Source organism: Ornithorhynchus anatinus, chromosome 4, assembly GCF_004115215.2.
Source record: "Ornithorhynchus anatinus isolate Pmale09 chromosome 4, mOrnAna1.pri.v4, whole genome shotgun sequence".
NCBI classification, from domain to species: domain Eukaryota; kingdom Metazoa; phylum Chordata; class Mammalia; order Monotremata; family Ornithorhynchidae; genus Ornithorhynchus; species Ornithorhynchus anatinus.
The window spans coordinates 77092514-77105033 of NC_041731.1; the positions used below are offsets into that span (position 1 = coordinate 77092514).

General features: G+C 47.4%; 1 protein-coding gene and 1 non-coding gene across 5 annotated transcripts in view; one reads left to right on the plus strand and one right to left on the minus strand.

Moving 5' to 3' along the window:
• SAMD12 (sterile alpha motif domain containing 12) overlaps positions 1 to 12520 on the minus strand; it is a 275112-nt gene that overhangs the window by 98941 nt on the left and 163651 nt on the right. The window lies entirely within an intron of this gene.
• On the plus strand, positions 9120 to 9257 carry LOC114811407. The gene has a single exon (XR_003759111.1). It is a non-coding gene; the product is annotated as a small nucleolar RNA SNORA7 (small nucleolar RNA).

A 12520-nucleotide genomic window follows, 5' to 3' on the forward strand; every position in this document is an offset into this window, starting at 1 on the left:
CCATTTTAAAGATGAGGTAACTGAGGCACAGAGAAGTGAAGTGACTTGCCCGGGGTCTTCCAGCAGACAAATGGCAGAGCCTGGATCAGAACCCAGGTCCTTCTGACTCCAGTGCCCATGCTCTATCCACTAGGCCACGGAAAGCACTACCCACAATAAATCCAATTTTTTTATGGCTCGCAATAATTCCAGGTGAATAAATGAGTGCTGGACACTCTCTTTTGATGTTTTAAGGGTGGAGGAATTGTTTAGGAATAGTTTAGCTACCTTAGAGACCTCAGTCTTCAGACTCTGTTAGTATTTAAATATAGGAGTGATTGGTAGCTAATCAATCAAGTGATCATATTCATTGAGCACTAACTCTGTACAGGAGCACTGTATTACTGCATGTCTGCTGTGTGACCTTGGGCAAGTCACTTCACTTCTCTGTGCTTCAGTTACCTCATCTGTAAATCGGGGATATGAATGGGAGCCCCGCATGAGACAGGGACTGTGGCCAACCTGATTAACTTCTATATACCCCAGCAGTGTTTGGCACACAGTAAATGCTTACAAGTCGTTGTCTTATGCTGTCGAGTCGTGTCCGATCCATAGAGACGCCATGGACGCATCTCTCCCAGAACGCCCCACCTCCACCTGCAATCGTTCTGGTTGTGTATCCCAAGAGTTTTCTTGGTAAAAATACAGATGTAGTTTACCATTGCCTCCTTCCACTCAGAAAACCTGAGTCTCCACCCTCGACTCTCTCCTATGCTGCTGCTGCCCAGCGTAGGTGAGTTTTGACTTGTAGCAGATTGCCTTTCACTCGCTAGCCACTGCCCAAGCTAGGAATGGAATGGATAGGCCTCTGCTTGACTCTCCCTCCATTACTTGAGACTGGTAGAGTACTGGAAACTCGAGGTGCGACCCTGAGGTGGGCTTAACAAGTACCATTATTATTAGTAGTAGTAATAATAATACTAGTAACTATTACTATACACTTGGGAGAGTTCAATAGAGTTAGTAGATATGATCCCTGATTTCGAGGAGCTTATAAGGTAGCAGACAAGACAGACATTGATATATATTTCAGGGCTGGGGATGCAGTAGAGAATAAAGATTTGGACATAAATGCAATGGGAGGGTAGTGAGGACCCAAGTGTGCTTAAGTGGCAGTCGGGGGTAGAAATAGGGTGGGGATACGAGCGATTAATCAGGGAGGGTCTCTTGCAGGAGATGTGACTTGGGCCTTAAAAGTGGGAAGAACTGTGGTCTGTGAGATAGGAAGGCAATTCCAGGCAGGAAGGAGGATGTGATCAGAGGGTCACTGCCGGGAGAGAAGAAAATGAGGCAAAGAGAGTAGATTGGCTTGAGGGGAGCCAAGCGTTTGAGCTAGGGAGAGGAACGAGGATAAGTAGGGGGGACAGAGCTGATGGTGTGACTACTTGAGAAGGTTCGTGCCTGGAAGCTGGAGGATGGACTAGATGACCCCTCATGATCTCTTTCAGCCCTCAGACGACCGTTATTGGGATGATGAGAATGAGGAAGAAGGAGGGTGCAGCTAAGGCTGATTCAAGGCAGCGGAGCTGGAGACATTACTGCTGAGGCGCCCGTTCACTCCCCTGCAGAGGGGAAAAGGAGGCAACACCCTCCCTTCTGGGCAAGGCTCCGATTCCTCCCAGCCCGAGGGACTGTGTCCCTGGGGGCTGCAGCTGAAAATGGAGAGAGAGAATCAAGACAGATCTCCAAATAAAATCCTGTCCTGATTAAGACTGTGAGGCCCATGTGGGACAGGGACAGGGACAGGCTCCACCCCAGCACTCAGAACAGTATCTTGACACACAGCAAGCAGTGAACAAAAACCATTATTATCTATCCAGGCACTACCCTTGCTCATTCTGGGCATCGCCCCCGCTGCCAACGCCCGCTCGAGGCTCCTGGGGCTCCTTCACAACCTGGCCATCGGCATAGCATGGGGAGAGCCTCTCCGACATGCGGAAAGATCTCTTCTCCTCCGGAGGACCAGACAGCCAAAGACGGGGGCTCCCTCCCTTGGGAAATTCAGATTCGAACACCAGCTCCCAGGCCTGCCCTACAGTAGAGGTTTGGACTGAAGCTGGGTATGAGCAGGGAACGTGTCTGCTAATTCCTTTGGACTCTACTCTCCCACGTGCTTAGTACAGTGCTCTGCATATAGTAAGTGCTCAATCAAACCTTCGATTGACTGATTGAAAACGGTCAGAACTTCATGTGTGCTGAGCTGCCCTACGTGAAAGGAAGATTTTGTTTGGCTCACCCCTTGGTCTTGCCTGTTCACTGAATTACTCACTGAATTAATCCCCATTTTACAGATGAGCTGAGGTACAGAGAAGTGAAGTAAGTTTCCCAAGGTCACACAGAAGACGAGCGGTGGAACCAGGATTAGAACCCAGGTCTTTCTGATTCCCAGGTCTGTGCTCTATCCCCTAGGCCACAATGCTTTTCACCTTCCTCCCGCTCCCTGTGATGAGTGATTAAAAAGAAATAAGGGAGATGCAGTATGGCAGAGTGGAAAGAGTCAGTCCGTCGGCCAATCGTATTTATTGAGCGCCTACTGTGGGCAAAACACTATACTAAATGCTTAATCCCTAGGGAGAGTCAAACAGAGACCTACCCATTCCAATCCCAGCTTGGGCAATGGTTAGTCAGTGGAAGGCAATCTGCTACAAGTTAAAACTCCCCTGTGCTGGGCAGCAGCGGCACGGGAGAGAAGCGAGGACGGAGACTCGATTTGACTGCACGGAAGAAAGCAATGGTAAACCACTTCCATATTTTTATCCAGAAAACTCTGTGGATACACTACCGGAACGATTGCAGATGGCGGTGGGGCGTCCTGGGAGAGATGAGTCCATGGAGTCGCTACGGGTCGGAATAGACTCGAAAGCCTAAGACAAGACACTGAATATATATTTTAGGTCTGTCTCCCCAACTAGAGTGTAAGTTTTTTGAGGACAGGATACATATCACATTTTTATCTGGTATTTCCCAAATGCTCAGGATAGTGTGCTGCATCTACTGAGAGCTCAACAAATGCTCTAATCACTAAAACTTCTACTACAACTATTAATAATCCTACTGCTAATACTCAATCAATCAATAATAGTGAGTGCTTACTGAGTGCAGAGAGGAAGCAGCCACATGTCTGCTGTTCTAATCCCGGTTCTAATATGAAGTAGAGATTCAATCCACTGATTTGCAATGGCCCTAAAAGATAGGCAATGCCACTTCAAGGAAAGCGGCACGGCGTAGTGGATAGAGCCGGGTCTGGGAGCCAGAAGGTCATGGGTTCTACTCCCGGCTTTTCCACATGTCTGCTGTGTGACCTCGGGCACGTCACTTCACTTCTCTGTGCCTCGGTTATGTCATCTGTAAAAAAGGGATTGAGACTGTGACTCCCACATGGGACAGAGGACTGTGATCAAGCCTATTTGCTTGTATCCACCCCAGCGCTTAGTACAGTGCCTGGAACATAGAAAGCGCTTACCAAATACTGCAATTATTATTATTAAGTACTAGGGAAAAGACAACATAAATAAATAAAATAAAGTTGGTATCTGTTAAGCGCTTACTGTGTGCAGAGCACTGTTCTAAGTGAGGGGTAGATACAGGGTAATCAGGTTGTCCCACGTGAGGCTCACAGTTAATCTCCATTTTACAGACGAGGTAACTGAGGCACAGAGAAGTTAAAGTGACTTGCCCATAGTCACACTGCTGACAAGTGACAGAGCCGGGAGTCGAACCCATGACCTCTGACTCCCAAGCCCGGGCTCTTTCCAATGAGCCACGCTGCTTCTCTAACAGAGTTGGTAGATGTGATCCTTGCCCTCAAGGAGTTTATAGTCTACAGGGACACTATATTAAAATACATTACATAGAGAGGAAATAACAGACACAGCCTGCTCTCAAGGAACTTATAGCCCTTCACTAAGTTACAAATGAAAGAATTTTTTCTGAGGAATCTGGCACAGTCTCTGATCCTCCAAAAGATCAAAAAGAGCAGATTCTCAATTGGGAAATTTGATGTGTTTTCCTTCCTGACCTTTGCTCCATCTTCTAACCACCTCCTCCACGCTAGACCATAAACTTTTTAGTCACTCGATGATGTAAACTCTGAACCAGAGTTTGGGCCATGATACTCTGAGCCGAATGTCCTGAGAGCACTTTGGGCAGTGGGCAATCACAGAGGTGACACTTTGAACCAACCAGGATCTGTGCGCATAAAATCTCCTGCTTCAAAACTAAAGGAAACTTAAAGGGACAGAAAAAGAAATTAACATGGAGGTTCTGTTTACCAAGCTGCCGACCTTACCCTTTGGGCGGGCTGATCTCTTCAGGCAGCATCAGATAGAGCAGGGGTCTGAAGCTATCATTTTGGCAGAATGTTATATGGAGGTTAATAAGCCCTTGCTGTAGATCCTTTATGCAGCAGCTGTTTAATTTTTAATTCTGTCCTTAATTTATGGGTTCTATTTGTACCCAATTACAAGGAGAGTCAGATTGGAGTATGGTGTTTCCATGACTCCAGGATTCCTGCTAAAATGCACTGTCTATCCAAGGAGAAACCCGTCCTCCGAAGAGGATGGCCTTTAGTCATCAACATATTCAGGTCCTGAAATGCGTCTCCTGTAACTGAGGGAGGCTTTCGCCTTCTAATATTTTCCAAAAATAGGGGGACATTCTCTAACTAATCAACATCTCTCTTAATGGGTCATTCAACAACAACAATAATAATGATAATAATAACTATTATTATAATGGTATCTATTAAGCACTTACTATGTGCCAGGGACTGGCACAGGCCTGGGAGTCAGAAGTTCATGGTTCTAAACCCAGCTCCACCACTTGTCTGTTATGTGATCTTGGGCAAACCACTTCATTTCTCTGTGCCTCAGTTACCTCATCTGTAAAATGGGGATTGCGACTGTAAACCCCACATGAGCGAGGGACTGTGTCCAACCTGCTTTGCTGTATCCACCCCAGCACTTAGTACAGTGCCTGGCACATAGTAAGCACTTAACAAATACCATGATTATTAGTATTATTATTATTTTTTATCATTATTATGAAGAGCTGGGGTCGATACAAGCAAATCAGGTTGGACACAGTCCCTGTCCCACATGGGGCTCACAATCTTAATCCCTTTACAGATGAGGGAACTGAGGCCCAGAGACATTTAAAGTGACTTGCCCAAGGTCACACAGCAGACAAGCGGCGAAGCTAGGATTAGAACCCAGGTCCCCTGACTCCCAGATCTGTGCTCTTTTCCACTAGCCAAACTGTTTCTCATTAGCCTACCTATGTATGCCTTTTTATTTATTCTACTTATTTAATTATATATTTATTCTTTTGGGATTACTTTTTTTGTTACCAGTTGTATCCTGGCTTTCTCTCTTGATCCCATTTTAGATATTCAATCTGTCTGTGTCCCCCATTTGGCACATAAATTTCTTATTTTTTAGAGCCCGCTGCCAAGTACCTGCATACAGTAGGGGCCCGATGAAATGTTCTGCACGTGGCAAGCACCCAGTACAGTGCTCTGCACGTAGTCGGTGCCTGGTACAGTACTCCCAACACTCATAAGCATCAAGTACAGTGCTCTGCATATCGTAGGTTCCTGATACAGTCCTCTGCACACCGCAGGCATCTAGCACAGAGCTTTGCACCCATTAAGCACCCAATGCAGAGCTATGTCTACGACAGGTGTCTGGTACAGAAAGAACTCTGCTCACAGTCGAAGCTCAATAAATACTAACAATGATGATGTACAAGTGGGAGTTTGACAACCGAGCTCTTTAAAAAGAGATAAATATGAAGTAGAGATTCAGTCCGCTAACTTACGACAGCCCTAAAAGGTAGACGATGCCACTTCAAGAGAAGCAGCATGGCACAGTGGATGGAGCATGGGCCTGGGAGTCAGAAGGGTTCTAATCTCGGATCTGCCACTTGTCCGCCGGGTGACCTCGGGTAAGTCACTTCACTCCTCTGTGCCTCAGTTACCTCATCTGTAAAACAGGGCTTGAGACTGTGAGCGGCAAGTGGGACACGATACTGTGTCCAACCGATTTGCTTATATCCACCCCAGTGCTTAGAACAGTGCCGGGCACAGAGCAAGTGCTTAAAAACTACCATAATCAAGAACTACTCTCTCCTTACTCATCATGGCAGAAAGGTGAGAAATTAATTTAGTTGCTTGTTAGTAGTTTTAACAAAACTTTACAATCAAAAATACACTTTAATCACGATCAGCAGTAACCATTTAGTGTTTACTGTGTATGGCACAGTATAGTACGTTATAGTAATGGGAGCCTCCTGTGAACAGAGCACTGTCCTGGGCTTCTACCATGAACAAAACACTCAACTGGGAGTCTATTGTGAACAAAGCCCTGTACCGGATGCCTACTAAGAGAAGAGCACTGAATTGGGAGCCTTCTGTAGGCAGACCACTGCACTGGATATCTACTGTGAGCAGAATACTGGGTATTTGGGAAGCAGGCGATAAAAGTGGAAGACACAGTCCCTGCCCTTGAGGATACAGAGATCAATATACCAATACTGACAGAAAAGCCAGGAGGTGGAATAAAGAGATGAAGGGCCATTTCATTTTAGACATGATATAAATCTCTTTGCCTTCCCTCTGTCTGATCTCCATTTTAGAGAGAAAAAGAATAAAAAAGAAACTTAGGGAAGGCGTGCTGCCAAGTACTTGAGGGAAGGGGAAAATGGAGGAAGAAAAGTCAAGGGAGAGAAATTAAACTTTAAAATCCACCAAGACGGCTGGTATTTGACTGCCCCCACCTCCCCACCCCTCTCCCCACCTGAGGTATTGGGGAAGTCCCCTGTCCATGTGGGATCTTGGAACCCCATCGGCATGGCTGGATTACGTCCGTCATAACCAATCGCTGTTGCTGAGGGGTCTACTTGTTCTGCTAGATGCTCCCAAGAGCTGAGCACAGCGCTCTGCACAGAGTAAGTGTTCAATAAAGATCCCCTATGCATTAAGTATGCACCCCCTGGAAGGGCAGGATAGCATCTCCCTTTTTTCCAGGTTTGATAGGCTTCCAAGGGTGATCCTGATTAACTCCTGCTTGGTTTCTACACACCTCTTCATGCAGGACACTTGTCAGGGTCAAGGGACCTTGTCTAATTCTCCCCTGTGAATCCTCACTATTGGCTTCAAAGCTCTCCATCCCCTTGCCTGCTCCTCTCCTCGTACAGCCCAGCCCGCACACTCTGCTCCCCTCCTGCTAACCTCCTGTGCCTTGTTCCCGCCAGGATAGCATCTCCCCCTTTTTACAAGTTTGATAGGCTTCCAAGGGTGATCCTGATTAACTCCTGCTTGGTTTCTACACACCTCCTCATGCGGGACACTATCGTTTACACTTTGGTTTCCCTCCCCGCTTCCCCGACCCCGGGCCTTTTGTACATATCCTTATTCTCTGGCTTCCCTTACCTGCACTTTATTTTAATATCCGACCTCCGGCTAGACTGTAGGATCCTTGGGGGCAGGGATAGTCTCTACCAACTGAGTTACTCCCCGAAGCACATAACTACAGTGCTCTATGCAAACTAAGGGCTCAATAAATACCACCGGTGGATTGATTCCAGGCCGGGGATAAAAGCTTCTCCTGATCCCTCTCCGACCTCTCCGCTGTCACCGAGAAAATCATCCACGGTAATTGCCACCTTCCCTCCAGCTCCCAGGGATCCCCGGCTCTGGGTGTGCCGGGCGGGGGATAAAAGTCGCTCCCGTGACGATCCACAGCACGGGGTCTCTGCAAAAAAAAAAAACCTAAACCGGGCAAACCGGTGCCTGTGGGGCTGCCCTTAACACAGAGTCCTGAGTAGCCTGAGATTCTGCTCCCCTAGTCTTGGCACCCTGTTAATTGCGTTTGTGTTCTGTGAACCTATCTTGTGGTGTTTTAATAATAATGTTGGTATTTGTTTAGCCGAGCACTGTTCTAAGCGCTGGGGTAGACACAGGGGAATCAGGTTGTCCCACGTGGGGCTCCCAGTCTTAATCCCCATTTTACAGATGAGGGAACTGAGGCACCGAGAAGTTAAGTGACTTGCCCAAAGTCACACAGCTGATCTTGTTCCACTGTTTCTGATGTGTCTGACTCGAGTCTCTTCTCCCACTTATACTCTTAGATTGTCGGGGTCAAGGGACCTTGTCTAATTCTCCCCTGTGAATCGTCCCCCGGATTTTCGTACAGTGCTCCGTGATACCAGCAAATACTAACTCCTCACTATTGGCTTCAGAGCTCTCCATCCCCTTGCCTGCTCCTACCTCACCTCCCTTCTCTCCTCCTACAGTCCAGCCCGCACGCTCCGCTCCTCTGCCGCTAACCTCCTCCCTGTGCCTTGTTCCCACCTGTCCCGCCATCGACCCCTGGCCCACGTCCTACCTCTGACCCGGAATGCCTTCCCCCCTCACATCAGCCAACTAACTCTCTTCCCCTCTTCAAAGCCCTACTGAGAGCTCACCTCCTCCAGGAGGCCTTCCCAGACTGAGCCCTCCCTTTCCCTCTGCTCCTCCTCCCCTCCCCATTGCCCCTACTCCCTCCCTTACCCCCTTCCCCTCCCTACAGCACTTGCACATATTTGTACATATTTATTGCTATATTTATTTTATTGATGATATACATTTATCTATGGTTCTATTGATCTATTTTGATGGTAGTGATGCCTGTCTACTTGTTTTGTGTTGTTGTCTGTCTCCCCCTTCTAGACTGTGAGCCTGTTGTTGGGTAGGGATTGTCTCTGTTGCCGAACTGTACTTCCCAAGTGCTTAGTACAGTAAGCGCTCAATAAATACAATTGAATGAATGAATGCCATTGCAGTCAAAGTAGTCTGGAACTGCCTTCTTGCCACAGGACTGCTCACCCTCTGCTCTTTGGCTCCCCTTGAGACAATGTGTCTAGATGTTGTGTTTGGATGAAGTTTCTGAAAGCTGACAATAAACAATCAATGAATTTGGGTCATTTCCTGACTGCTTATTGGGTGCGGAATCCTTCCTGTGGATCCAGTGGAAAGAGCACTGCTGTGGGAATTGGAAGAGCTGGGTTTTACTCCCGTGCTTGCCCTAGCTAACCAGGACAGACCCCTCTCAGGGTCGCACCTGGAGAGTTTCCAGTGCTTTACCAGTCTCGACTACGGGAGGGAGAGTCAAGCAGTGGCCTATCCGTTCCATCCCTAGCTTGGCCAGTGGCTAGCGAGTGGAAGGCAATCAGCTACAAGTCAAAACTCATCTGTGCTGGGCAGCCGCGGTATGGGAGAGAGTCGAGGGCGAAGACTCAGGTTTACTGCACGGAAGGATGCAATGGTAAATCACTTCTGTATTTTTACCGGTAAAAATCTATGGATCTACGACCAGAACGCCTGCAGATGGAGGTGAGGCATTCCGGGAGAGCTGTGTCCACGGCGTCGCTATGGGTCGGACACAACTCGACAGAATGAAACAAGACAAACCAGGACAAAGACAGCACATAAACTTTGCAACGTGCTGCCCCCCGCCTGCCTCTTCCCTGGTGATCCTCATGCCCCAGCAGGAATATGACACGGGATTGCAGAGGCGAGACAATGTGCGCATTGCTAAGCAAGCCACTAGCACAGGAGAAGCAGCGTGGCCTAGTGCATAGACCAGGGCCTGGGAGTCAGCAGGACCTGAGTTCTAATCTCAGCTCTGCCACTCATCTGCTGTGTGACCTTGGAGAAGTCATTTCACTTCTCTGTGCCTCTGTTGCCTCATCTGTTAAATGGGGATTAAGACTGTGACAGGTGGGACTGTGTTCAATTTCATTAATTTGTACCTACCCCAGTGCTTAGAACAGCACTTGGCACATAGTAAGTATTTAACAAGTACTATTAGTATTATTATTTTCATTTTCATTATTATTAATCAATTCCTCCGCACAGCTTCTTGGGACTGACGTCTTAGGATCTTCCCTCCTCCGTCATGGACGGGAGACTCCACTGTTCGGGGTAAGTGCTCTGTGGGCAGGAATCATGTCTACCAACACTACTATACCAAACTTCTCCAAATGCTCAGTATGGAGCCCCACACACCAGCATTCAGTAAATACCACTGATTGATTCTTTTAATATGTGCCAAACACAGTTTAAATGTTGGGGTAGATACAGGCTAATCAGATTGACACAGTGCATGTCCCACATGGGGCTTAAAGTCCTAATCCCCATTTTGCAGATGAGGCAACTGAGACACAGAGAAGTGAAGTGACCTGGCCACGGTCACACAGCAGACGAGTAGCAGATCCGGGGTTAGAACCCAAGTCCTTCTGACTTCCAGGCCTGTGCTCTATTAAACCACACTGCTCGTAGAAAAGATTGGCTGATGCGATGAAAGTTCCCAAGTGCTTGGGAGAGTACCTCAGTGGGAAAGGACACGATTCCTGCCCTCAGTTATCTCAGTTCAGTGCTCGGTGACAAATTAAAAGGCTCAATAAATACCCCTGGTAGATTGATTCCAGGCCGGGGATAAAAGCTGCTCCCGCGCGCTTTCGGTTCAAGCGAGATAGATGGGTGTCACTCAGGTGAGATGGTGGTATTATCCACTACCCAGTTAGCGTTTCTTTATTGCCTCAGTTGGAAGAGTCACGTTCTCCTTCTTCAGGACTGAATGTTTGGGGACTTGAATATCTCTGATTGCTCCGAAGGTCCCAGGGAGATGTAGCTAAAATGTTGCCCTTTCTTCTTCTGGATGGACAATGAGCATAACGATAATAAAAACTGTAGCTTTGTTGAGAATTTACAAGTGCCAAGCATCTCCAGCCCTGACATCTCACCTTCTCTGCAGTCTCGCATTTCCTTCTTCCTTTAGGACATCTCTATTTGGAAGTCTCGCCGTCATCTCCAGATTTAACACGTCCTAAACAGAACTCCTCATCTTCCGACCCAAAACCCATCTTCTCTCTGTCTTTTCCATCACTGTAGACAACACCCACTATCCTTCCTGTCTCACAATAACAGAGAGTCAATAACTTTGGCATTATCCTCGTTTCAACTCTTTCATTCACCCCCCCATATTCAATCTGTCACCAAATCCTGTCAATTTTATCATCATAACATTGCTAAAATTCATTCTTTCCTCTCTCTACAAACTGCTAGTATGCTGATCCAAACACTTATCACAGCCCCCCTTGACTACCACATCAGCCTCCTCGATGACCTCCCTGCCTCCTGTCTCTCTCCACTCCAGGACGTACTTCACTCTGATGACCAGATCATTTTTCTAAAAAAAAATTAAAACCAAACAACCAACTTTCAGGCCACATCTTCCCACTCCTCAAGAACCTCCAGTGGCTGCCCACCCACCTCCGCCTCAGAGTCTCCTTTCTACAGCCTTAATTAAAGCACTCAATCACCTTACCTCGGTGCTTTCCTCCGACAACTCAGCCTGCACACTTCCCTCCTCTAATGCCAATCTACTCACTGTACCTTAATCTCCTTTACGTCGCCACCCCACCACTGGTTCATGTGTTCCCTCTGCACTGGAACTCTCTTCCCCTTTAGATACAAAAAACCCCACCACTCTCCCTGCCTTCAAATACTTACTAAAATCACATCTCCTCCAAGAGGCCTTTCCTAACTAAGCCCTCATTTCCCCTGCTCGCTCTCCCTTCCGCATCACCTACGCACTTGGAGCCGTATCCTATAACCACTTGATGTATTCCCCACTCTCAGTCACACGGCACTTACGCATAAAATTATAATTTATTTCAGTGACTGTCTCCCCTCTCTAGACCGTAAGGTTCTTGTGGGCAGGGAATGTATCTGTCAACTCTGTTGTACCCTCCTAACTGCTCAGTACCGTGCTCTGTACCCAGTAAGTGCTCAATAAATACCACTGATTGATTGACTGATTGATATCCATTAGGCCACACTACTTCTCAAAGACCATGATCATTTCTCCTGGTTGGGGTTAGTCCAGTCTTTGTAAAGGGAAATACGTTAGATTGTTCTGGTTCTCCTGGCGCAGACATACCCATACGTCTCTAGTGCCCAATCTTACAATAATAATATAATTATTATCAAGTGCTTACTATGTGCCAGGCACTGTACTAAGCACTGGTGTGGATGCAAGTAAATCGAGTTGGATACAGTCCCCGCCCCACATGGGCTCACAGTCTTAAACCCTGTTTTCCAGTTGAGGTTATTGAGGCCCAGAGAGGTGAAGTGCCTTGCCCAACGTCACACAGCAGACAAGTGGAGAAGCCAGGATTAGAACCCAGGTTCTTCTTACTCTCAGGCCCATGCTCTACCCACCAGGGCACACTGCTATCTTCCTACTGCAGGCACACCTCCTCATGGAAGCTCAACAGACACCGGCCCAGTCCTGAAATCACACTTCTCCAAGTACACACTTGGGGACTTAGAATTGAAAGATAAAGACCCCGCCTTCGAGGAGCCTATAGTCCAGGGGAACATTAATTAGCACAGTCTTAACAGAGCTATGGTGATACATCAAGCCCCACACGGAAAGGG